This window comes from Typopeltis vanoorti, chromosome 13, assembly GCF_054136105.1.
Source record: "Typopeltis vanoorti isolate ZY-2024b chromosome 13, IOZ_Tvanoo_1.0, whole genome shotgun sequence".
Lineage (NCBI taxonomy): Eukaryota > Metazoa > Arthropoda > Arachnida > Uropygi > Thelyphonidae > Typopeltis > Typopeltis vanoorti.
In genome coordinates, this window is record NC_143561.1 from 57,183,190 (window position 1) to 57,209,016 (window position 25,827).

Consider the following 25,827-nt stretch of genomic DNA (forward strand, 5'->3'; position numbering starts at 1 on the left):
ATATATATATATATATATATATATATATATTAGTTTCAAGCTTCTAATAATCAAGATGGTGATCTCACACCGGGCTATGAAAATCATCTAGCACATAACTTCACAATTATCTGTGTCACAATGGAATGCAAGTCGCATCCATTGTGACACAGTTCACAGGTCGCAAAATTCACAGGATTCAGAATTTTAAAACCAGACAAGCGAAATATGAATAGTTGTTTTCTATATGACATGAAATTGGCCTATTTCCATCGCTAATTTAGATTCGTTTTCATTACAGCAAAGATGTGTCCTTGCAAATGCAAAGAAAGTGCAATTGTTATTTTGATATCCTAAAAAGCCATCTAAATAAGATAACGGGGAAAATATTTTTAAAAATACAGAAAAGTGTTTTAAACGAAGACTGGTAAGTAAAGTTTAGTTGAAAAACTCAACAGTCCATTTATTTGTGTATGTATTTTGCGTTCCATTTCTTATTTCTTAAACCTGACGGCTATTTCTCTTACATGCCATCGTAAATCACTTCGTTTTAACTTTAGAAATTAAAATGTGTAAATCCGAAACCTCCCTCAGACAGTAATAAATTAGTTATAAGCAACAAATACATCTTTTTCCATATTTCAAATATCAGCATTAAAATAATAAACAAAAAGTATTATTCCTAGGAACATTTTTGAAATAATTTCTTCAGAATATGCGATACAAAAATAATCGATAAGTGCAATAACCCAAACCCATCCACCGATACCACAAACGTGCAAACGATCACCTACCTGTAGTTCGGCAAACCATCCACTGATCCGTACGGGTATGTGGTGCATGAAAGCCGCCGTCGCATCCAGTTCCGCAAGAGCCGATCCAAGTTTGACCGACATGCAAGCAACTCATACAGACAAACGTTTGACTAAAAGTGACCGTACACCGAGGATGTCGCCTAGTTAAGAGTGCAGTGTCGTCATATTGCGACACTAGCAGTTGGTTAAGTGTGGTTATATGGGCCATAAATGATAAACTCTCATCATAAAGCTTAGCATTCGGACTGCTTAAAAAACATAAAACTAGTAGTCACGAGCGGCGACGGCCACCAGGTATGTCATACATCAATGTTATGGACAGGCTGGATGTCGCCATTAATTTCTGTGTGCTCTTTGCATTCACACTTTGTTCAGGCAACCATTCTTTCACTTCCTCCCCCATTAATAGCAATAATGAAATGTAAGGTGCAGGCAGCCGAACTACCAGCAAAACGCCACTAGCCTACCAAACGACCGTTCTAAATCATGCATTTATCCGGCACAGCTACTTCCTTTCTATAGATGGGGAACTTTGCTTATAACCCTGTAACACAGCGAGATGGTCACATTTACTTATACTTCGTGCTTCGCTGACTCTCCAGCTCTTAGACCTAGTCCCACATGGGAATGGACACTTAACTCACAATACTGATTCTACTACCTCTTGCTAGCCAAGTTACAGTATGATGAGATGCATCCGTTACCAGTTACGATCAGGGCCCATTAATACAAAAGGAGATCATCATTTTCCGAAAAGTAATAAAAATGAACATCGCAAGGAAGCCAGTAAATAGAAAATAATCAATATTTGCAGATGTTTGTTTAATAATGCTATTAAAGAAACAATAAAAGACAGTGAGATTCGCTATTGTTTATAGTAATGATGAATTTTCCTTAAGATATAGTATGGCATTATTATTATTGTGAAAAATAACACTGTTAGAACGGAAAGTGAATATATCCTTATGAGCCATTATTGTGTAAATCATACCAAAAAAAAAAAAAAAAAGCTATCGCTGATTTTAACCATTCTTTTTTTATTTTATCAAATGGTATTGTTGCTCAGTCATCTGTTTGTCATTTAACTTCTCATTCATATTATTATTTTAAAAGAGCAACAATACTTACTGTGTAAATGAAGAATTCACAATTAGTGGCCAACATTTAGAAAACGAAAATCAATTAAACACTGAAAAAAAGAATATACATCTCAGTTATAAAATTAACATCGTCATTATTATCAAGATGGTTGAAAGCGCATTTATGACGCCAAGAAGCTTTATAAGGGATTTTCGATTGAAGTTGATTTAGATATCATACGGAGGGAGATGAGTTGTTGTTCCTCCTTCCAGAAATTCTGGCTTTTCATCTGCAGAAAGAGAGAAAAACCTTGGTACATGAGATTCACATACCACCTAAAGAAATTCATAAACATTCATAGCTACGGTAGGAATCGAATCCACGACGTATTGGAGGGATAGCGTAAGCTAGTCGCTCAGACAACTAGGCAGGCGAAAATTTAATAAATATTAAATTCTCTCGCGAATAAATAAAATTTAGTAGCTGTAAAAGTCATTCGTAAACCGAACATATAAAAGAAACCAAAGGCCTATCGATGATATTATAGTATCTATAACTGCTATGGATAAATGAAAGATTCTATTGCTTGCAGACCGTACATGAATATTTTCCGCATTGTTTTTGTCTATCAAAAGAACATAAAATTATTAGTTACTGGGATTAATAATTCGCATAAACCTTATTTGTTACACGCCAAATCTGAACATATTTGAATTTGATATATACTTCTCATTATTATGAATAGCGAAATAACATTCTGAGATTCTAAAGAATCTCAAAATTAGTTATTTCGTCCTTCTATAGTAATTCTCAAGATTCATTCATGCTAACAATATTATATTTAAAATAATATAAAGAAAAATATGTAAATTAATATATTTATTTTTATTCAAAAAAATTTTGGTAAATTTTCTATTATTAATCTTTATTTTCTCTAGATATTGAAACACCTACATTTGATTTGTATGTTGTTGAAATAGAATCAAAACAGATTTCATCCAAAATGTAGGCAGTGATTGATTCATTCAATCCAATACCCTTGGAGGGTAATGGATAGCAATGCTGTAGCTAATGAAGCTCTAACTGAGGCTCGGCTATTGCTGTTACCCTCCTGCCATGATCAGAGCTTTAATAATAGCTCAATAACCTTATCCTTACACTGTCCGCTACAGATAACGGGGAATATGAAAAGCATTCTTGCTTCGCCCCTTTAAGCCAGTCCTTATAAGGACTATAAGGATCCAAAATGTAGTGGTGATGTACTACTCTCATTCTGCTATTGTCGAAGTTTTCTTTTAATAAAATGGTTAGATGGGAGAATTTCTGAATTGCAAATAAATTAAAATCATCCTTATCGAGAATATTTAGAATGAATATTTAATAGAATAGAATAAAATTTAGAATACTTTTTTTTTTAATTTCACGGAAACATAGAAGTCATTTGAAGTCATTTAGAAGTCATTTGATTTATGCAATAAAATCACATTTTGATTATCCTTATATAAAACATCTTGGAGTGTGAAATTTGATTGGATTGCATATTTATTTTCAACAGATCGCCGATTGTCAGTTCTTACAATACTCAAATATTCTCTGCCAGAAAAGGTCATTCAGTGAAGGTGAGTATAACCATTTTGGTGTCCTTATTGTAATAACATATGGTAATAAAACTATTCGGAAAAAAGCATAAAAACACGTTAGTTAGTGCATATTCACTCATATAGCAACAGAAAAAAAAAATATTTTATGTTGAACTATGTGATGAACATTTCTAATCCCTAAGAATATGTTTCTAGAAACACTGAACTGTAAACGAAATATAATAACAATACATCGAAATCATACATAAGAATCCCATTTTTGCTTCATATTACATAAGTAGTCTTTTTTCTATATCCATAGAATCAGTATTTCCCAACGTTTTTTGGATCATACCCCCACCTTAACGCCTCAGAGATTTTGATGTCCCCTATCGCCGACAATGGTGAGTGTTTTGAGTATATCGTGATGAATGCAACATCATTTTCTAATTGCCCCCCCCTGTGGGGGCGACGCCCCACGTTGAGAAACACTGCCTTAGATGAACAGTGGAGTCAACTATCCTTCTTTAAAGCTAAAGAAATAGTTTTTTTGCTGATATGCTCAGCAGTAGTTTGCTAAAGCAACTTAAATAACATGAGACAATATGTGTGTTACTATTTCACACTGCAAATGAATCATAAATTATTACAGTATTGCCATTAATGATTTTTCATCAACAGCCTTAATAACTTATAAAGGTTAAACAAACTATTGATTGGATTCCATTGTATTGTACTGCGCTTTGTAGTTATGCAGTTTAAGCCAAAAAAAAAAAAAAACTAGCATTTTAAAGTATTTCTTTAAACAAATAGGAATTATATTAATAGGACACACATATACATAAGCAGTTGTGTAATTTTAATGCTAAAAATTTTTTATTTTAGTTGGAATTGTAATTAAAATGTTTTGTAATGTTTTTATATTAAACATCATCTTTTCAAATATCTGTACTAGTGAACTGCTTCGGAAATAATAGTAAACTATTAAAATATAAAATGTGTTAATAAATATTTTCAACAGTAATTCACAATCTAGAATTTTAATTGTATTCTTTTATAAAATGTATTTTTTATATTTTTTTTTATTTTTATATAGAAAATAATGAAATTATCCAATACACCTCTTTGTAGAATGAATGCATATATTATTTTTAAGTAACTCAATGATGCTAATAATATATAATAATATATATTGGATTGATTCATTCAATCCAATACCCTTGGAGGGTAATGGATGGCAATGCTGTAGCCAATGAAGTTCTAACTGAGGCTGGGCTATTGCTGTTACCCTCCTGCCATGATCAGAGCTTTAATTAATTAATAGCTCAATAACACCTTATCCCTACACTGTCCTCTACAGATAACGGGGAATATGAAAAGCATTCTTGTTTCGCCCCTTTAAGCCAGTCCTTATAAGGATAAGGACTAATATATATTGGTTTGTGATTCATTCAATCCAATACCCTTGGAGGGTAATGGATAGCAATGCTGTAGCTAATGAAGCTCTAACTGAGGCTCGGCTATTGCTGTTACCCTCCTGCCATGATCAGAGCTTTAATAACCTTATCCCTACACTGTCCGCTACAGATAACGGGGAATATGAAAAGCATTCTTGCTTCGCCCCTTTAAGCCAGTCCTTATAAGGATAATGACTAATAATGACTAATGACTAATATATATATATATATATACAGTTCATATTTCGAAATTTTCAAAATTAACAAAATTTCAAAATCAACAATTTTGTTGATAAAAGAATCTTGGAAAAAAAAGTGATTCGTGGAATAGAATCTTAAGAAATTTAATAAATTCCACCACTTCTAGTAGCACAAATAGAATATCTGCTTGCGTTACTAACTAATATGCTATTTTCCGAAGGTTAAAATAGTATTGAAAACTACTGCTTAGATATTCCAAAATCAGTGACATGAAAAGTTATTTGCATTTTTCGAACACGGCACTATCGTATATTCCAAAGCTATACACAAAATGAAAGGAAAGAACAGTAGACATATTAGAAAAATTATTAAAAGAATAAGAGTATTTAAGAAAAATAGCAGCGATAAGGAAGAAAGAGGAAGACTTTGATAATCAGTCAGAATGAATGAGAACATCACTTATGTTAGAATTATCATTCGAAATCATTATTGCAAACCGTCACGATTTGTCTTAATCATTGTTGGGCTTCTCAAACACTGAAATAAAAAACATTAGATTCATGTAAATATAAACTTGAATAGGCATTCAAAATCCATTCGCACATATAATTCAAGCCACCGCGTTAATAATAAAAGCTGGTTGAAATCTTTAGATGCTGTGTTCTGTTTGTACTTGCGTATAGAAGAGGAAAGGATAATACGAGTTTAAAATTGAACGTTCTTTGTCTGTGTAATAGAGTCACTTAAAGAATCGATGAAACCTATTGTTTCCTTTTGGTCAACAGCATTCATAACCACTTTATCGGCAACTCAAAATAGAAAATAAAGCTGTTTGATGATCCGATTAATGATCCTTCTACTTTATAAAAGCGGAACAAGTTTATACAATTGAAAAGAAAACCGCTAGCATATTCACTTTAAGTTTCATGTCAACTGCTGATCATATATAAACAGAGCATCTTGACTTAAAATTCGTTATTATTCAGATGATAAATGAAATTCTGAGACATCTTTTGTATTTGTTAAAAGACACTCGAAGTATCTTTTCAACCATTGTCTTGACTATTAATATTAACACACGAAAAAATTACCAAATAGCGTAAAGCTAAGCCTTTTGTTATGCTAAATGTTGAGGTAGCACATTCATATTGCATCTCTTGAAATATCTTTTTAAGTCTTTCTATTAATAGTGCTTTAACAAAGGAACATCTTGGATTTTTTTTGCGTGCACTTTATCGGTAATATTTGTTAAATATACTGTTAAGTGAAATAGGTGTTTATGAGTTCTTTCCTTTCTATGAACAAGTCATTTGCAACTGTAGACTACTTCAGATAAGGCGAAATACATACATAAAAGGTGGCTATCACATAGGTACATACGCCAAGAATGTGTATCAACATCATTTATGCATCCAACTTTACGACCCATACCAGCTCCATTACATTTTTTAGGCACCGGTCTACAAGCGTAAAATATTTCTTGAATGTTTCTTTATTTTGTCAAGGCTATGCGCAGCTAGGCTCAGAAAAGTGGACTTCTTTCAATAGAAGCAAGTTTGAAACCAAACTGGCCGTGTATATATATATATATATATATATATATATATATATATATATATATTCACTCACATCACACTGTATATTCTTTAGTAAATGCATCTACACAGTGAAAAGCAAAGAAATTTTAAGTTTAATTAAAAAACAAACAAACTATAAGTCTGTTTTTAAACATTTTGTGATCATAAAACTAAATAATTTTCTTGGTATGTATCATTGAAACCATTTTAGAAGCAACATTAGATTTGGTAGCTTTCTTTCTTGGGACTAAACCTGCCAAACGTTTTAGCTTATTTCAAGGTAGCCGATAATAAACATTGAAGTCGCGATAGCTCTGTTTATATTTCTTACTGTTATTATGGTGTGGGCTACCCTGATTACGATATCCAAATCGCTACTTGTAAACAAGCGGCTTATATGTTTGATGAAATAAGGTGAGAGTTTTGGCATTATCCAAACAAATACTTCCCTTTAGATAATCACTAGAGTATTCTTAAAAACAGTCTGTCCAAGAAGCCATCGTTTTTTTTTTATACTATTTGGCAATAGATATAGATGAAACTAAACCGAATAGATGTGTGAGAATGAAAAACTTGAAAACCACTGGACATATAAACAGTATCGGATGAACACATAAACACTTGATAAGATGTTTTCTTCAGATAACATCTACACACGCAAGCGAATATTTATTATTTGGATCATCCGTCACTTACAGTGACTTTGCGGGTTCTGTTATTGCTGAATACAGTGACATTAAAAATATGCCGACAGGATATATTTCATTTTAATTTTTGTAAGTAGGTTTCATAAGAGATTGTATGAATGCGTGATGAAATATCGTCTGGTATATCACTAAAAAAAAAAAAAACAGAAAAAAAAAGATTTCTTATCTAAAAAATAATCCTTAATTTTTTGTTTAATTTTTGATTAAGTACATACACCTTATACTTACTAGAATAAAAATTATTTATTAATAAATATTAAAGAATTGTTTTTCAAGGATTGAAAGTAGTTTAAATCGCTTTGGATGAGATTTAAATCGATTTGGATGAGATTTAAATCGATTTGGATGAGATATTTGTTTCATTCTAAATTTCCCTTGAAGTGTATTCTAAACGTGTCTTTTAGAATTTTAATAAATTGTCTCTTGAGTCATTACAAATACAAAAACTCGAAATCAAAAAAATTATTTTGATGCATTATTTATTAGCCTTTCATCGTAACATAGAGGCTCAATATCGCTTTTAAATTACGAGGTTACATTTTCTTACTTTATTAGCACCATATATATATATAATATATATATATAATAATGAGGCTCATAGCCATGTTGATAATGTTATTAAAATTTCTTTTTAGCTCACGATTTAATAATTTATCCATCAACAATAATACACAAACGTTCTAGCCGCAGTTGGATTTAAATTCCACAGCCTGTTGTTTGGAAAGTGCAGACATTCGTCAACCAGGTTTAAAGGTTATGTCACACAATATAGATACTTTAAAAATATATATCTAAATTGTGATTATTGATATTTATATTTAGCTGATCAGTATCTCAATACACATATGAGGTTTCAGCTTAGGTAATCCCATGAGATTTCTGTCGGCTAAGGATAACGGTGCATGCACTGCGAAATACACCCGCATGCTAGTTTGCTTCGAAGATGCTCTTTGGATCGAAACTAGGACTGAAAAGTCAATTTTTACACATTGTCACACAATATAGATACTTTAAAAATATATATCTAAATTGTGATTATTGATATTTATATTTGACTGATCAGTATCTCAATACACATATGAGGTCTCAATACACACATTCTTTCTTCAAACCTCATCACATTTGCAGCTACAAAATGATATGAGGTATTGTCATATTTAAAGAGGCACAGATTTGTTTCTAAAACTGTCAATGCAGGAAGCATCACATTATTCAGAAGTATTGCATATCCATCAGAGTTCACCCTTCCAGACACTACAGTCAGAGGCTTGAGTCCATACCTGGAAAAACAGATTCAGATCATTACACATTTACCATCCAACTTCATAAATGCCATGATGCACTCAGGTATAAATCATTCCCCCAATATCCGCAACACTTGCACTACTCCATCTGAGCTAAAGAGGATATACATTATTCGTTGTTTCATAGCACAACCTTCCAAACTCTTTACACACCAATTATAGTGTTTTTAACATTAGTATTAATCTGCAGAACATAATTTATATGTAGCTTCACTTTCTTAGACCCCCACCCTGACTGCGGATTGGTTGTTTCGCCATCGAACCCCCCGATATTTTTGTACCACACTTCTGACTTCAGTCAGGCCTTTGATATTTCTTCTAGGATAATATGCATTTGTTGGCTTAGGTGATACCCTGAGATTTCCATCAGCTAATAATAATGGTGTCTGTAGTTGATTTTGGGTGATAGCCTTTTATCATTGTCGCGAACACATAGGTTATTGATATTAGATCCTATGGCAAAAGTTCATCTATGTCTTTACAGATGTACAGCTGATAATAGGGATTTATCTGTTTGCTTTAAAATAAAGTAGCAGTATGAACTATGCGTATAATAAGGAAAACCTACTCATCAGCATGTTTCATTTTAAAATATACGGTATTTTAATATTTATTTCAACATAGCACATAGCTTTCGTTTCAAAACAAACTTCAATAGATATTAAACATCATTTAAGTATTTTATTCATAGTTTACGACTTCATTTTAAAAAGTTGAATACTCGGATAACCACAAGTTGTTTTATAAAATAATATAATTATATATACAGATAGATAGATTTAAATAACTTGAAATATTCTGATAATCTTCACTTCGTATTTCTTTTTATTAAATAGATGTATGTTAAATATGATTTTTATCTTACTTTCACGATCTGTATGATTTTCCACACAAATTATCGTGTTCTTAACTTTGAGGGGTCAACGAAATTGGTGATGACTCCAATTCACGCATTGTTTTGGAAACGTGGTTCATAAATTTGGATCTGAGAACAATATTCTTACATATAATAAGATTATTTTAAATTATGTAAGAAACATTTGAGTGTAATAATTCTGCCGCATACTTCCGAGCATAGGACAGATTGTATTATTCTGTAGCGAAAGAAGACTTTCACCCTATCTTACTGGCAACTCTCATAAAATAATGCATTTAAACATCACACATTCTTGACAAAATAGCTGTTGAAATTGAGATATCTTGTTTATAGTAAAAACGCATAAATAAATTTTCTTGTGCACGCGCCAGCTTTTATTTATTTACTTTTTCTCATTAATCTACTAATAGAAGTAACGAAATAACCCCAAAGAGTGCAATCTAATTTACAAATATGTAAGGTAATTAGTAATTTAAGTCTCTCATTACTTTTAATATAAATTCTAATTGTAATCGCTCTCTCTCTCTCACACACACAGGTTGAAATTTTTGCAAAAAGATCAATAATGGTGTCTATTATAGTATTATTCTATACTGTATCATCACATATTCATAATGTCAATGAACTCGTTTTTTCTCATCGTTCTTTATGTTTGAAACTATTAAATATGAAGTTTTCATTCGACAAAATAATTTTAATGAAAATACGCATGAAAATCTTGCATAGGAATACAGAAGTTTTCTTTAACATTAAAACATGCACTTATGCTGATTCTAATGTACTTTCTAGTATTTATTGATGAGGAAGCATGCACTGTGGAAGCATATACTTATATAAACTGCTAAAACTGTAATGATTTCTCTAGGTTATATTGAAATCTAATACTTGAAATTCATAAAAATGTTTTATATAAAAAATAAACTTAAATGTTTGTTTATAAAGTTTATTCTTACACTTTATAAATACACCCTTTTATTATATAAATATTTTGATTATGAATTATCGGAGATTGCAGGCGTCATTTATATACGCCATTTAAATTGCTCTTGAATTACTTCGTGCAATGTAATGTAACAAATATTACCTCAGCCTCAGTAATATTACAAGATGAAAAAAGAGAACTAAACTTCGACAGCGGAAATATAAAAGTTGAAAATTAGATATACGTATTAGTAGAAATAGTTTCTGGGAAAGATAAAAAAAGAAACATGGAAACATTTCCTCGTAAGCTTAATTTCTTCAATCCAGCCGCATCGTTTTTTATATATAAAGAGTAGCTTTCATTTCAGTCTTTAGTCACGTTTTTGTATCTTTTCCTTAATCTGAAACTTGGATATTTGAACTGTGTGATGGACACATCCTTAACCGCTACATGGAAGAAAGAAAAAAAAAAAAAGAGAGAAAAAAAAAGACCACCTCTTCGTCACGAACGTTCTTGTGCGAGTGGTGGGTTGTCTTGCAGACTAATCAGCAGGCACGTTTCTAGGAGACACGCAAGACAAAAAAGATAAGGGGGGGAAGGAGCACTAGACATGCCGCCATACTATATTAGAACATCGCCCCTGAAGATATCTTAACTTGTGTCATGTGCACCCCATCTTTCACAAGTGAACTTGTAAACAAAGACAGGAATGTCTACATTCTTGATTCCTTGTTAGATTTTGCATCCTTTTATGTACATCTTGAACAACAAAATAGTTTTCCGTTATTTAACAAACTATTTCGTTTAAATTTTAGTCTTGATTTGTGTTCACTTCTTTTCGTATAATTTTAGTTTTACATTCGAAAAATATTTTAGCACATTCTCAGAAAAATAGCAGTTTTTTTTGGAATTCAGAAGAGAATGAATCACATATTCTTTCTCTTTTGAATTCTGCAATTGATATCGAAAATCATATTACAACTCTGCCTTCTTTGCATAACTGTAATTTGCACCCTTCTAAGCAGGGTTCTCAAATTTGAAATATATCTCGATATTATTATTATTATTCATTTGTTCATCTATGAATCTTATTCTTGTCTTTACTTTAAAACGGAGTATAACAATTATTATGCTTAGAATTAAGAGTACATTATGTCTTGTAACTGCATATTCTTCAGTATGTTAGCTATAACTCAATGAAAAATGGAATTATATATATATAACACGTGATATTAATTTATACTTAATGAACAACATATATAACACGTAATATTTAAGATTCATTAATGAACAAAATATACGCAAATCTTGTAAACCTGGCTCAGTAAAAACACACTTATACGGAAAACCAAATCATGTTTTCAATAAAACCTAATTCCTTATAAGGACTGGCTTAAAGGGGCGAAGCAAGAATGCTTTTCATATTCCCCGTTATCTGTAGAGGACAGTGTATGGAGAAGGTGTTATTGAGCTATTAAAGCCCTGATCATGGTAGGAGGGTAACAGCAATAGCCGAGCCTCAGTTAGAACTTCATTGGCTACAATATTGTCATCCATTACCCTCCAAGGGTATTGGATTAAATGAATCAATACATCCCACTCTTCCAAAACCTAATTCCAACGTTCACTCAATTTTAATATTAATTATTTATGTATTATATATTTTTCTTTCCAAATATTACTTTGTTTATTTCCTAAAGTAATTAAAATTTTTAAATTTTAAGAAAAAAATAATAAGCTATCTAAGGATTATTTTATTTTATATAATATTCTTTTAATTTTTTTGTAAATTCAATACATTTTATTGATTTCAAATGAATTATTGACTATAGTATTTTTTCTCCATAGGCTTTTAGAATTGAATTGCAATATTATCTCTAAAACCCTAAATGAGAATTTCACGTGAAACATAAATTTAGATGAGAAAAAAAAAAACTTAACTAATAATTGAATTAAGGTAAGCGTTTCTGTTTGTCATTCGATTGCTTAAAAATATCTACCTTAAATCCCGTGGAATGCTCGGATCTAACAGTGGTTTTCCGTATGGCTTATACTTGATGTGGTTAATAAGAATTTTACACAATAACCATCCTTTCAATGGCTAAAAGCAAATAAAAGTCCAGCTGCTTTCTTACAAATAAAACTGAACTAAAAGGTTTATTTATCTTTAACTTGGAAATTGAAAAGACGTCTTGTAATTCAATCTAATTAACTTTTTAGAATATAAGGTAAGTACAAGTAGCCACAGTAAACTATCAAACATATTTAAATAATATCACATATGATGAATAACCAAACAAATAAAACAGATACGATTCTGCACTCGACCGAGTTGAAATTATGTGTTATTTTAATCTAGGAATCTTTCTTTATTAAATTTGTTTGTTTGAAACAATAAAGATTTCACTAACTGTGCAAATTAGATAAAATCTTATTTCAGTTGATACGACTTAGATACTATTTTTGCTATAGAAAACAGAACATTAAATACACAAATATACGCAAAAAGAAAAGAAACGTCACTGTTTCAGAGCAAAAGTCAGTCTAGAACATGATTTTATACGCAAACGAAGATTTTATATTCGCATCGAATTTTATGCATTTTGAGAAGAGAATAACATAGCGTGAGCTACATTTTATATATATAAGTCCTTAAAAGGACTTATATATATTAAAAATAAAGGGGCGAAGCAAGAATCCTTTTCATATTCCCCGTTATCTGTAGATGACAGTGTAGGGATAAGGTGTTATTGAGCTATTAAAGCTCTGATCATTACAGGAGGGTAAAAGCAATAGCCGAGCCTCAGAACTTCCTTGGCTACAGCATTGCCATCAATTACACCTCCAAGGGTATTGGGTGAGATGCATACCTCACTCAACGATTTGCTTATGTCCTTAAAAGAACTGGGAGATGGACTGAGTCCCTGACTCTTTATCACATCATCTGAATGAAGAGAATCTGTGTGGATGTGGATAATACATGAAACATCAATGTGACAAGACACGTAACACTTGTATGTTACGTGTTATTATGTTTTTATATTATAACACTTGTATGTTACGTGTTATTATGTTTTTATATTATGTTATACAAGTCCTTATAGTCCTTATAAGGACTGGCTTAAAGGGGCGAAGCAAGAATGCTTTTCATATTCCCCGTTATCTGTAGCGGACAGTGTAGGGATAAGGTTATTCAGCTATTATTAAAGCTCTGATCATGGCAGGAGGGTAACAGCAATAGCCGAGCCTCAGTTAGAGCTTCATTAGCTACAGCATTGCTATCCATTACCCTCCAAGGGTTGAATCTTCCCGATTCATGTTATGTTATATGTTATATACAACCACATAAGCCAATCTCATTTATTTTTATTAAATCTAGAGCTAAAAATGGTGTCTTGAAAAAATAAAAGAGATTTTCTAAAAAATAAAATTCTAAATATCTTCTAATCTGATTACTTTTAGTGTATATTTATAATAACTATAATTTATATAATTATAAATTATAGTTAATTATAGTTTTTTCTTCGGATACAGGGGCATATTATATTTGTCAAATGTGTTCATTTTACTCATCAAATAAGTTAGTAAGGGTATTAAAATGCCCATAAAAATAACATATGTATTTTGATACAGAATACCATTAATATATGCACACCTTATATGACATTTGCATAAAAGCGAAAGTACCAGCATACTAACACAAGACTAAAGAATATTAATAGTGGAAATATACTTCTCCTACACAAATATAAAATGGAAAATGTTGAATCAGTTAGTAAAATATCAAGATCTTAGCATACACTTTTCGATATTTATATTTCTCTGTTTAGTGAGATTTCCAAAATGATTTATTTAAAGAAGGAATCAAATTACTAATGATTTTTTTCTTACTTTTCAGACATCGGAAAGCTTGGTCATTTTGTTATTCCTGAAATAACGGACAATTCTACGAAAATGACAACAGAAGGAATTAATAGTTGGAAAATATTAGCCTTAACTTACAGATCATTCACCCCAGTTTCACTAGTAAGTCAAACTAGTGAAATAGTAACTAATGTTTTGTGTATCATAAAGAGTTATTATACTTCTAAAATAGAAAAAATAAACAAATATTATTTTTTTCATTCAGGTGTCCATAGTCAAGAAATAAGAAGCTGCACTAAACTGTTTTGTATCAAATATGAAAACTTGGTACTCACAGAATACGAACAAGACTTCTTGGATCACTCGCGTGCGAAGTCCAGCTGCCGTCGACACAAACACAACCTACATACAAACTACCAACGAACTTTTCACTTTAATGAATACGGTTTTAAACGTTTTAGCATCGTTCAAAGAATGGACTTCTCATTGGTCGTATATGAATGAATGAACGTTTTTTTCGATGAATCATGGCCTATACGTCATCACTATATGGCAGGTCTACACCCTCTAAGAGCAATTACTTAGCCTTATGACGTGTATCGTTTTATGTGTGTGTCTCACGAACAAAGTCTTCGTTAGCCTATTATAATGCTGTAATTTCAATTTGGGTATGAATAAACGATGTATTTAAGTACATTGCAGCAAATTATTTTGAATGTTAGTAAGTTCTGCACTTTCTGCGAATTTTATATCAAAGTGGAATAATCTGTAATTTAATTGGAGTCGCAAACATATTAGAAGTAATTCAAGTAAATGTTTCTCGGATACTTCATATCTTTATTGAGATGTTTCATGTGTTTGATGTTGTTTCGACATTCTGATTCTTTTTTTTTTTTTTACCTAAATTATTCAGTGCATAGGTTCTATACCATTTTTCGCGAGGGCGCGCGCCATTTGGGGTGTGTTTAACTGTTTTTTTTTTTTTTTTTTTTCTGAACGGGGTTAGCATCCTGAAATTTCTTCATCCAACCCATGACATTCATTACGGTCCTTTTTCACCGCTACTCAAACGTATGAATTGTAGTGAAAACTGTCTACTAGACGTGAACGACTGGGATCTTCCATTAAGCAATATTACATTATGATTTCATAGGGTAAAGAAAGTGTAGGCATTCCGCCGACTGTCTTGCTTTTATATGTTCCGTTACAGTTTTATTCCTGCTTCAAAAATTTAAGAAAATCACTAATCTTTCAAGAACACCAACAATACATTATTTAATTTTTCCAATAGATAAGTTACTCGCAGTGGAACTTTAGAAACCATAGGAGATTCAACGGATCTTGCGTAGGGAAATTTATGCATAAATAAACTAAGTTTTCCCTCTTCGGAACACTTAAATAGAAACCTGCAGTAGACTGAAATATTATAAAAAGGAAGCTTTGTTTTATGAAGTTACAACTAATGGTGCAAAACTTGATAAAGAATACATTTTCGGATCATTTCATATGACGCATAATGTATTTGCAATAGTTTGGAAGATCAACACTTACCTTATTCGCATTCTGTTTTCTTTCAAATATAACAGTAACGTCAATTGCAATTATTATAAGAATACAGTTGAATAATTGTACAATTAGCAACACCACCCCTTAAGCATTTACTTGTGTATCATCAAGAGGATAACTCCGGTCAACACTGACCACAGGTAGTCGTGGGCAGTTAAGCCCTAAAAGTTAGGTTTTAATTCCTGACCAATCGGTACGTGTATCGTGTTTATTAACACGAGGGAGGAGGTAGGAATGACTTGTGCTTTTGTAAGGCTATGATGAGTCAAACGGAAAGGGGCGGGTTTTTATGGGACACAAAGCACTGATAGGGCTGGGTCTCACCTTTGATGACCGTCCAAGCTACAGGATCACTGTCGTCATGTATAATGGCAGTGGGGGCGAACACTACTTTTTTTTCTGTATGACCAGTGTTCCCAAAGAATTAATCAAGATGTTAAGAATCTGTTCGAAGCAACCCTATTGATCAAGAGACATTGAAAGTGGTTCATCATATCCACAGTTTTAATTACTCCGTCTAATAATTTTCCGGTTTCGTTCTGAAATAATTTCAAGTAAAAAGGTAGGCCGTTTTATATCGTATTCACTATGAGGAGATGACAAGCCATTTAGTAAAGATATTTATCATTTTTTCTCCTTCTACTAACTTGTTAGCTGACCATGGGCCAGTAGACTTTTGACACTCGATAAATCATCACTCTATTAATAGCATATATCCGTTTTCATTGTACGATAAATCATTCTTTCAAAGCTTACTGGGCATCACATCTCTTTAATCAAGACGTCTGTCGTCTCGGTTTTATTATCGTATAAACTTCGATATAAATCATTCAATACGAAGTTTTTGCTTATGTGAAGATCTCACTTTTCCCGTAATTTTTTTACCAAACCATCACTATCTACACTCTTCAGATCACAAAACACATAAGATACTGCTCGTTTGCATTCCAAAAATTTTATAATTCATAAATGTCTCCGAACATGCGGGTAGTATTGCAAACGCACTAACAATGGTGCTAATGAGGACTTAAGCTTGTTTACCTAATAATAATAATAATAATAATAAGGCATATTTCTTATTTACACTTGCATAGATTTGTTGCTCTTTAGGTTTAATTTCCTTGCATTTCGTCTTGTTTTCAATATAGTTGCAATGTTTAGTTGTTAAGAGTCGAACTATATTCGAAAAACATAACACGAAGAAATTAAGCTATTGCATCTACAGTATATTTTTTTCCAACTTGCTTTCTTTAATGTTTACTAAGGCAGTGAGCAATAGTCCTTATAAGGACTGGCTTAAAGGGGGCGAAGCAAGCATGCTTTTCATCTTCCCTGTTATCTGTAGAGGTCAGTGTAAGGATAAGGTGTCATTGAGCTATTAAAGCTCTGATCTTGGCAGGAGGGTAACAGCAATAGCCAAGCCTCAGTTAGAACTTAATTGGCTACAGCATGGCAGTGAGCAATAGTTCTTAAAATTCTTAAAAGAACTAGGAGATGGATCCTTGACTCTTTATCCCGTCATCTGAATGAAGAAAATCAGTGTGGATGGGGTGTTATTGAGCTAAAAGCTCTAGTCATGGCTGGGTAACGGCAATAGCCGAGCCTCAGTTAAAACTTCATTGGCTACAGCATTGCCATTTGTTACCCTGGAAGTCCTAAAAAGGACTCTTCTTCTCCTTCGCCTCTCATCACAGTGAGCAATAGTGATGCTATTTTGGTTATAAAATAAAATATTATTTCAGATATTTTACGGTCTTAGAAAAAAAAAATCTGAATCATTGTTTTAGATTTCACAAATAGTTTTTGTTTTTATATAAAAGATGTTTTAAATTATTTTGTTAGTTTACTTCTTCATTTATCTTTACATTTATTTAGTCGTCTAATTTTAATAATTGTAATGGTTCAGTGAAAACCATCAATTCCAATTTCAAGCTTTTAATGAAACTCACAATGTACACATCTGATCTTATTTTTTAATATGATGTTTCGATCTATTCTAAAGATACAAAACTTTATAGAGAATAACAAGTAAAATAAGTTTCATTAACTTTGTCTTTTCAAAATATCAACGTATTGAAATACTTTTCTTTTAGCACTATTTCAGTTGATTTTCCTATTTTCAGCTGCTTTACGCAAACTCATTCCCCGAAGTAACTGCTTAGAGTAAATGTAAAATTGACTGCACTGTTGAAATCATAGTCTACATTTTGGACTTCTATTGGAAATACGAAATCATTTTTATTTTAATATTTGATTTTCTAAAAAGTAATAATAAATAAATAGTTACTATTTTAGTTTATGAAAAAATAAAACTTAAAAATGTTTAATGTTTTTTTTTCTCGTTTTTTTTTAATTTCTTATTTAGAAAATCAAATGTTTTCATTACACATTTCTTCATTAGCACTTCTCCACTTTTCAGTTATTGACATTGATAAGTGAGCTTCACTTTCATCTCATGTCCATCGTCAACTAGCTTCCAGGTTTTATTAAAATTAATCATAAACTGAACACACAGTGAAAAACTTTCATAGTTTTTATTTCATATGATTTGAACAAAAATGTGTTATTTCACCAGGAAGAAATTGGCTACGTAATTAAACTCTCCATAAAAGAAATATAATTACATCTGAATATGTAACGTCCGTTTCATAGGTCAAGACCTACAAATCTGTTTGTGACGTTTTTTATCTCTTATATTCAGATGTATTTATATTTCTTTTGTGGAGAGTTTAATTACTATTTCCAATAGTAATTAAACTCTCCATAAAATTTCACAAATAACAAAAATAAAAATTCACAAATAACACCTTTTTGTTCAAATCATATGAAATAAAAACTATGAAAGTTTTTCACTGCGTGTCCAGTTTATGATTAATTTTAATAAAATCTGGAAGCTAATTGACAATGGATTGTAGTAATAAGTTCTTAAATACACAAACGATGCAATAAAAATAAAAACTAATATAATAATTGTGCTAAAGAGGCATTCAAAGATGCATCCTAAAATTAGTTGCATACATAATATTATAAGCACTTTTTTCCCCCCATCTGAGGTATGCTCTGACTGTTCTGTTTGGATTATAATTGAACATTCGATTTACATGTTATATCCAGTCTTATTTATTTTTCTTCTACTGTTTTCACTTTTCATTATTTTGAAATATATCCTCATTTCTTTTGTGATCAAATGATGAATAGTTTGCAGTTCTTTCCATAAATGCTATGTTACTTGTTTTCATTTTTCATTTCATACCGGTTCTGCTACGATTTTTAAACGGTTTTGTCGTTATTGTACTAAATTAAGATTAAGCATTCTATTTATTAAACGTCCATAGCCTGTAAAATTTAGAAGTTTCTACTTCAATGTTTTTTCGCCTTTCTACAATATTTTAATAAAAAGCAATTAAAAATGTTTGGTTCCGACCAGTATCTGTCCGCAAAATGTAATTTTTTTCAAGAGATATTTCTTTCTCATATGTTTTTACTATGATGTTCAAATTATATATCGCTCTTCGTAAATTATTTTAGAGGCGACCCATAGAAAATTTAATTTTAAAATGACGATTGTATAAAAAAGTAACATCGGGAGATACAATTTACAGAACATTTTTTACACAAAATAATGACAGAAGGGGGAGAGAGAGAGAGAGAGAGAGAGAGAGAACAACATCGCGACTCTCAAGAGATTGGAAATTTTTCCAAACTTCAAGAAATTTGTTCGCTGTCTCCCCAATTTAAGCTCCTTTAGTGTTGTAATGGGGCACTGTGGATCTGGGGAATGGAGAGGTCATGACCCTCGCTGAATATCAAAATCAACTTCCGAATAAATTATATGTGATGCCCCATCTCTGTTATGGTATCACTGTTAATTTTTATACCGCTGGTTGGAATTCTTGAGTTAAATTCCAGACTAGAAAATGATCGTATCGCTTGTCAATATCATATGGTAATGATAGTTAAAATGACGAAAACAGCATTTGGGGAAAGTGTATAATAATTATAGCATTTTGATGAAATCGAATTTAATTTTCATGAAAAGAATCGAGTAATAATAATGATATACAAAAACTAAAATTATGGACATGTAAAAATAAACTCGACTTCTGTTGTTTCTTTGTTTACTCCCCTAACAGCCTCTAACGATGAAAGTAAAGAGACCTGTTACTGTTATCTTAAAAAAAGGGCTTACTAGAATGACAAAATCTCCTGTGTACTATTTTGGCTTCTTCAATTTACTTTAAAACAAAATCTGATCCTCTTTAGTCTTCAAACATTAAGACTAATAATCATATGATCAAAGCATTTCATGCGCATCCCACCCACCTTTTCTCTAAATATTTATCCAAGATTCTCATAAACTATATCGGCTATATAGTTTTTGAGATTAGCTTTTGATTAGATTTTGAGACATTTTGAAGATTTTCAACAGATATTTCTTTCTCATATGTTTTTACTATGATGTTTAAATTATCTATCGCTTTTCGTTAATTATTTTAGAGGCGACGCATAGAAAATTTAATTTTAAAATGCGATTATAAAAAAATTACATTTGCGCGGATTATTTCTAAAAATACAAGATATATATACAGATGGGCTCCCCTTCTGTCACAGTTTATATATGATAACATTTGAATACAAGTTCTATCAAAGGTAATCTTAAAATCACATATGGTGCAGATACGTGGATTGTATTTAAACTATTAACGAAACAAAGAAATTAAGCTAGTTGACCTATAGGATTTTCTTTGTTTCCTTAACAACCGTTTCCTTAAAATTAAGTTTACTGTAGAAATCGAAAAGGATAACCGACTCTCGTTTCTAGATGTTCTAATCAGATGGCGAAGGAATATCTTTGGAAGTCTATAAGACGCCAACCTATATCCACTCCGACTACTTTCATCATCCTCAACAGCTGGAAAATATCGCAACTTTAAAGAACCCTGCTTCAAGAACAACTAAAGATGATGAAACAAACAAGAAAGATTAACTTAATATTCTATTCCATTGATTTCTTCAAAATGGCTTCTTGAAAAAGGTATTAAGTAAATTACTTTTCTCTGAGAAACCAATTCGTACATTTATAAAAATAGATTCACCTGTTCTAAGATCTTGTTATCTATTACTATTTTAGTTCTTACTGGATCTTGTCCTTTAAAGACCGTAGTTTTTGATTTTTCTGTTGATATTATCATACCATAATCTTTGGCTATCTTATTTAGATCTAAAATAGCTTTCTGTATGTTATCTTCAGAATTTGTAATTATTATTTGGTCGTCGACGAAAAGGAGAATGTTTAAGTTCACCGTAAATTAAAAAATATAAACATAAATGGATGGAACACGTTCAAAGAATGAAAATAGAAAGATTACCAAAACAAGCCTTAAAGTACAAGTTATTAGGGGAAAAAAAAACCAGGACGTTTTTTTAAAAGATTCAACGATGACTTCTAAGGCTGGAACAGGTCACGCTAGGCCTAAATCCTTGATATGCATGATGATGATGATGATGATGAGAAAAATAGATTAGAAAGGTGCCATACCTTACCCTATGCCAACAGAACTTCAAGACATGTGGAAAGGTCTCTTGTACAATTATAAAACCTGTGAGACCTTCATTATGCCAATAACCATCTGAACCTTGTACAACAACAACGCACGTTTTACTCTCGATATAATAAACGATGCGAATAACTAATCTACATTATTATAAATGTTATACACACTCTCTCTCTCTCTCTCTCTCTCTCTCTCTATTGTATATTCTCTAATATGGTTTATATTTATATCACATCTAAGAGCAAATCCTAGTTAAAATTATAGATAGTTTTTGTCTGTTAAATCCAACAAATAAGTTTTTCGGATATAGCATTCATATTTTGTAATACCATTCAGCCAATGGGGTTCTTTTAATTCTCTTTCAAATAGTTCAAATAATAGTTCAAAAAATAGCTCAAATAATTCAACAAAAAGTTCAATAAATCTCTTTCAAATAACAAATCAAGAATGAACGTTTGCCTTTCATTCTTGATTTGTTCAAGTTTAAAGTTATTTTATGATTCAAATTTTAGGAAGCTAAACTTTTATATCTTGTTATACGATAGAGAAGACAGAAGTGGTTTACACACTTCAAAAAATCCTTTATTATATTTAAACATGTGATATAATAATTGTTGTTATCACTCTAAAGCATTCTTTCCGTTACTCCTTACTCAGAGATTCCATATTGTGTCAACTGACCCCCTCATGCCAACCAGGCCGGGTTTTAGCTCTTTCTAGTTTAAAAAATTGTAAACATCGAGTAAATATATTTATTTATATTTTAACAGCTCTTCATAGTTAGGACAGCACCATTCTTAGAATTAGACACCTTTATGTGTATACTGTTTTATTTTCATCATCAGATCTATTTCGTAAGACCAACTAGAATTTCTTGTTTGTTCTACCATTAAACCCACGAAGTAAACCCCCTAGTAAACTTTAATTACACGAGGGTATTGTAGTCCCAGGACATGCATTACCACGCCACTGGAGAAATTAATGTCTCCTTGTCTTCTGGGGCTTTTACCCCACCCAAAAGAGCAAAGATAGAGGATAACTTGCATTCTTTCAGGTGACGCCTGCGAATCCTCTTTTACAGCTTTCACAGATTTACAACCAGCGTGTCACGTGATTTGTTTTAGTAGTAACCCGATTCGTCCAGTCCGAAAAGCCTATTGCTCTCCGTCGAGAACCATATTTCTCCTTTAGCTGACTGGTCTGCGACAGTGGGCTGTATGGCAGATAAGGTGGCTGACAGATCCTTAAATCAAGCCTGATTTATCCGACGTGGTGAAGATCAGTCTGCACAGCGTCTTCCTGTAGTCCACTGAACAGGAATAACAAAATTTTCAGTTATGGGTTTCTTGATTATGATCCAGAAATTCGATTATTCCATGAAAGTCTCAAGTAAAATGGAATTTATAGAACACTCCAGTGCAGACATGTCCAGGAGAGAAACCCTTGTTGCTATCCAGTAAGCATAGGAATGGCGACTATGAGAATCTCCATTGTTTTATAAAATACATATAGGCGTTTCATTGTAGATTGAGATCCCGTATAATGCTGGATGTATACCAAAGTGCATTTCACTCGAATAATGTGCAAGTGTATCTCACTTTTATTAAATGTCCATATTCATTATTGTATTTCTATTTTGATCCATTTAATTTCATTGAATATTTTTTTAGTTAATCCATAAAACTCTTCAAAGCTGGTTTCAACCATAAAATTGCAAGAACTATCCAACGAAATATATATATATATATATATATATTCAGTATTATGACTTATTCAGAACATTAGAAAAATTTATATTGCGTGTTTATCGGAAATTTCAATGCATCACTTTCTTTTAAATCAAAGCAAAGCAAAATCTGTTGATTAGAGTTGATTACAAACAAGTCCTGTAAAACAAAACGCTAAGAACAAGAATTCTCTAAACGTAGATTAACTCATGTAAACATATGGAAAAAATAAAGTGGTATCTAGCACATAGCGCAAGATTTGAGCTTTTTTTTTTAAATAACTTAACAAAAATATTATAATAATTTAAATAATAAAATTTTAAATGTTGTTGCATAAATCAAAATATTTTTTACCTTTTATGTTTTGGTTAAATAAGTGTATTTTATTGTTTGAGTTTAAAGATGCAACATATTATATTGGGTAATTTCTCATAATCCAACCATTCTTTTATCATCACGTCATAACTAAATTCTTGTTAAGTAAAATCAAACAAGCAAATTATATTTCAAATGCAGGTTCACACTTATTATTTCTTAAAAAAAAAAATCGAATATCAGTAGAGTGTAAAGCATTGTGTCTGAGCTACGTTTTCTTTTACATGACATTAAACATCACACATTCTTTAGCAAGATAAATTTCTTAAACTTTTCTTTAAAAAAAATTATTTAAAATGCGTAATTAATGAAACTTTTTTCAAGATTCGTTAATGAATAAACTTCCAATAACCACACCTCTTACATCTTCTTATCATGATCTTAGCCAATGTTCGGCTGTTTCGGGAATGTTATAATTGATTAAATTTCAGTAGCGCAATTTCTTATCATACACACAGGAGGTTATTAATTTAAAGATGTCCTCGCTCTCTCCTAGTTGGTCTAATGGGATTTTGCTGCCACTCGTTATGACTGGTAGAGCGATATTCCCTCCTTCAAGAAGGAAGGCGTTAAGACGAAGTTTAATGGGCGCGCGATGTGTGGTGGGGTCACAAAAGGCTTGGCGTGATCAGATGCCGCTGATATAATCCACAGTGTGATAAATTTTAATAAAATAACCTCACTGGTCGTTATAAAAAAAAAAAGTATAGGAGACTCTTTCATAGATGAGACAACAGTATTCTACTAAGGTATTTGCTTTAACATCATTCAGTGCATTGAAATATTCATTTAGTGGTGCGTATTGAGGATTGGTGTGGAGTGATTGGAATTACAACCGTGTAGCAAATAAGGCTACGAAGCCAGCATATCTGTGAATTTAGAATTCTCCAATCACGTATCATTTGAAATCATAGTTTTTCATTTCAGTATCACAGATGCCTAAATATGTAGCCTATATTAGGGTTGCGGAACGTTTAATTGAATTCTATGATATGTGCATTAAAAATCTCATTTTCTGTTGGTTGGTTGTTCCTTTGTACAATCACGTTTCTGTAACAATTATTCAAACTAAAGATTATTCACCATAGGTTTCAAACATTTTAAGCATAAAAGAGAAATTGAACGTATGCCAGAATTAGTATAAATGAATATATTTAATTAACCGCAATTTTTTTCTATATCTAACAAAGCTATTTCTTCAAAACAACAACATAAGATACAGGAACAAGAGGCTCTCCACCAGATCCTTTCAACTTAAAGTATGTTACGAAGTGTCAAACGGAGGTACTAGGGTATCCTCTCCCGTAAACTCGGGTTTTCCATTCCGGGGAAACAGACAAACCGACCAGGGAATACATGCAATTGACAGACAGGGTACACTAAGCAAATAGGATTAACCACCCTATCAGAAAGCATTAATTAGGTTTCAAAGAAGCTAAGGTACTCGTGCTAAAAAGTATTTGAGCTTAGTACCCTAAGGGAAGATGGATGGGACCATAAATTTTGATGCGGCGAACTGCTACTTTAAGAAATGAAGATGATGGGTGGTACATTGCGAGTAACCTAGGATGTAACGGAGATACACGCAAGTAATATATTCAGTAAGCGACCCGAGTGACGACACAACAAGATTTTTTATTTGTTTCGGATGATTAACCCTTTAGTTCAAAAACCCTTAAAGGAAAGTTGTTGAACTAAAGGGTTAATTATCCGATCTCATGCGGAGGAGGTAGAAAAAAAAATCCAGAAAATTAACAATAATAACACATCATGTGAATTAACGGCAAACCATCAATCCATCGGATTTGTATTTTAATGCCTGCGTAGTATATCGTGGTCCTGCAGTTAAGCGCAAGCTATGATAATAATGATGATGAATTCTATTGGATGAAAAACTATTACCAATTTCGTATTATTTAATACTAAAAAAATCCGATTTTTGGCCTATACTTTTCTCATTTGGGACTAAAGCTAAGTAACAAATCAAAGGCATAATAGGAATCAGAAAAATGTTGATAGGAAAATATCAGAACATTCATTTAAATAAATCAATCATATTAACTTCTGTTAAAAAAGCTTTCACCTTTGAAATCATTCCAGTATATTTTATAAGGGCTCTACGTCTCGCTTACTATCCATTTCCCTTTATTACAGACTCAGACAGAGTTTAATGACATCTCAAATTCGAATATTTCGAAATATATTATATTAACTCTTACTTTTATTATAATACTTTTTTTT

General features: G+C 31.7%; 1 long non-coding RNA gene across 1 annotated transcript; it reads left to right on the forward strand.

Moving 5' to 3' along the window:
* The first annotated feature begins 120 nt into the window (after window positions 1-120).
* Window positions 121-14,649, forward strand: LOC150100181 (uncharacterized). Its single transcript, XR_016549244.1, has 5 exons — window positions 121-127; window positions 354-406; window positions 3,430-3,493; window positions 14,398-14,525; window positions 14,629-14,649. It is a non-coding gene; the product is annotated as an uncharacterized LOC150100181 (long non-coding RNA).
* The last annotated feature ends 11,178 nt before the right edge of the window (window positions 14,650-25,827 follow it).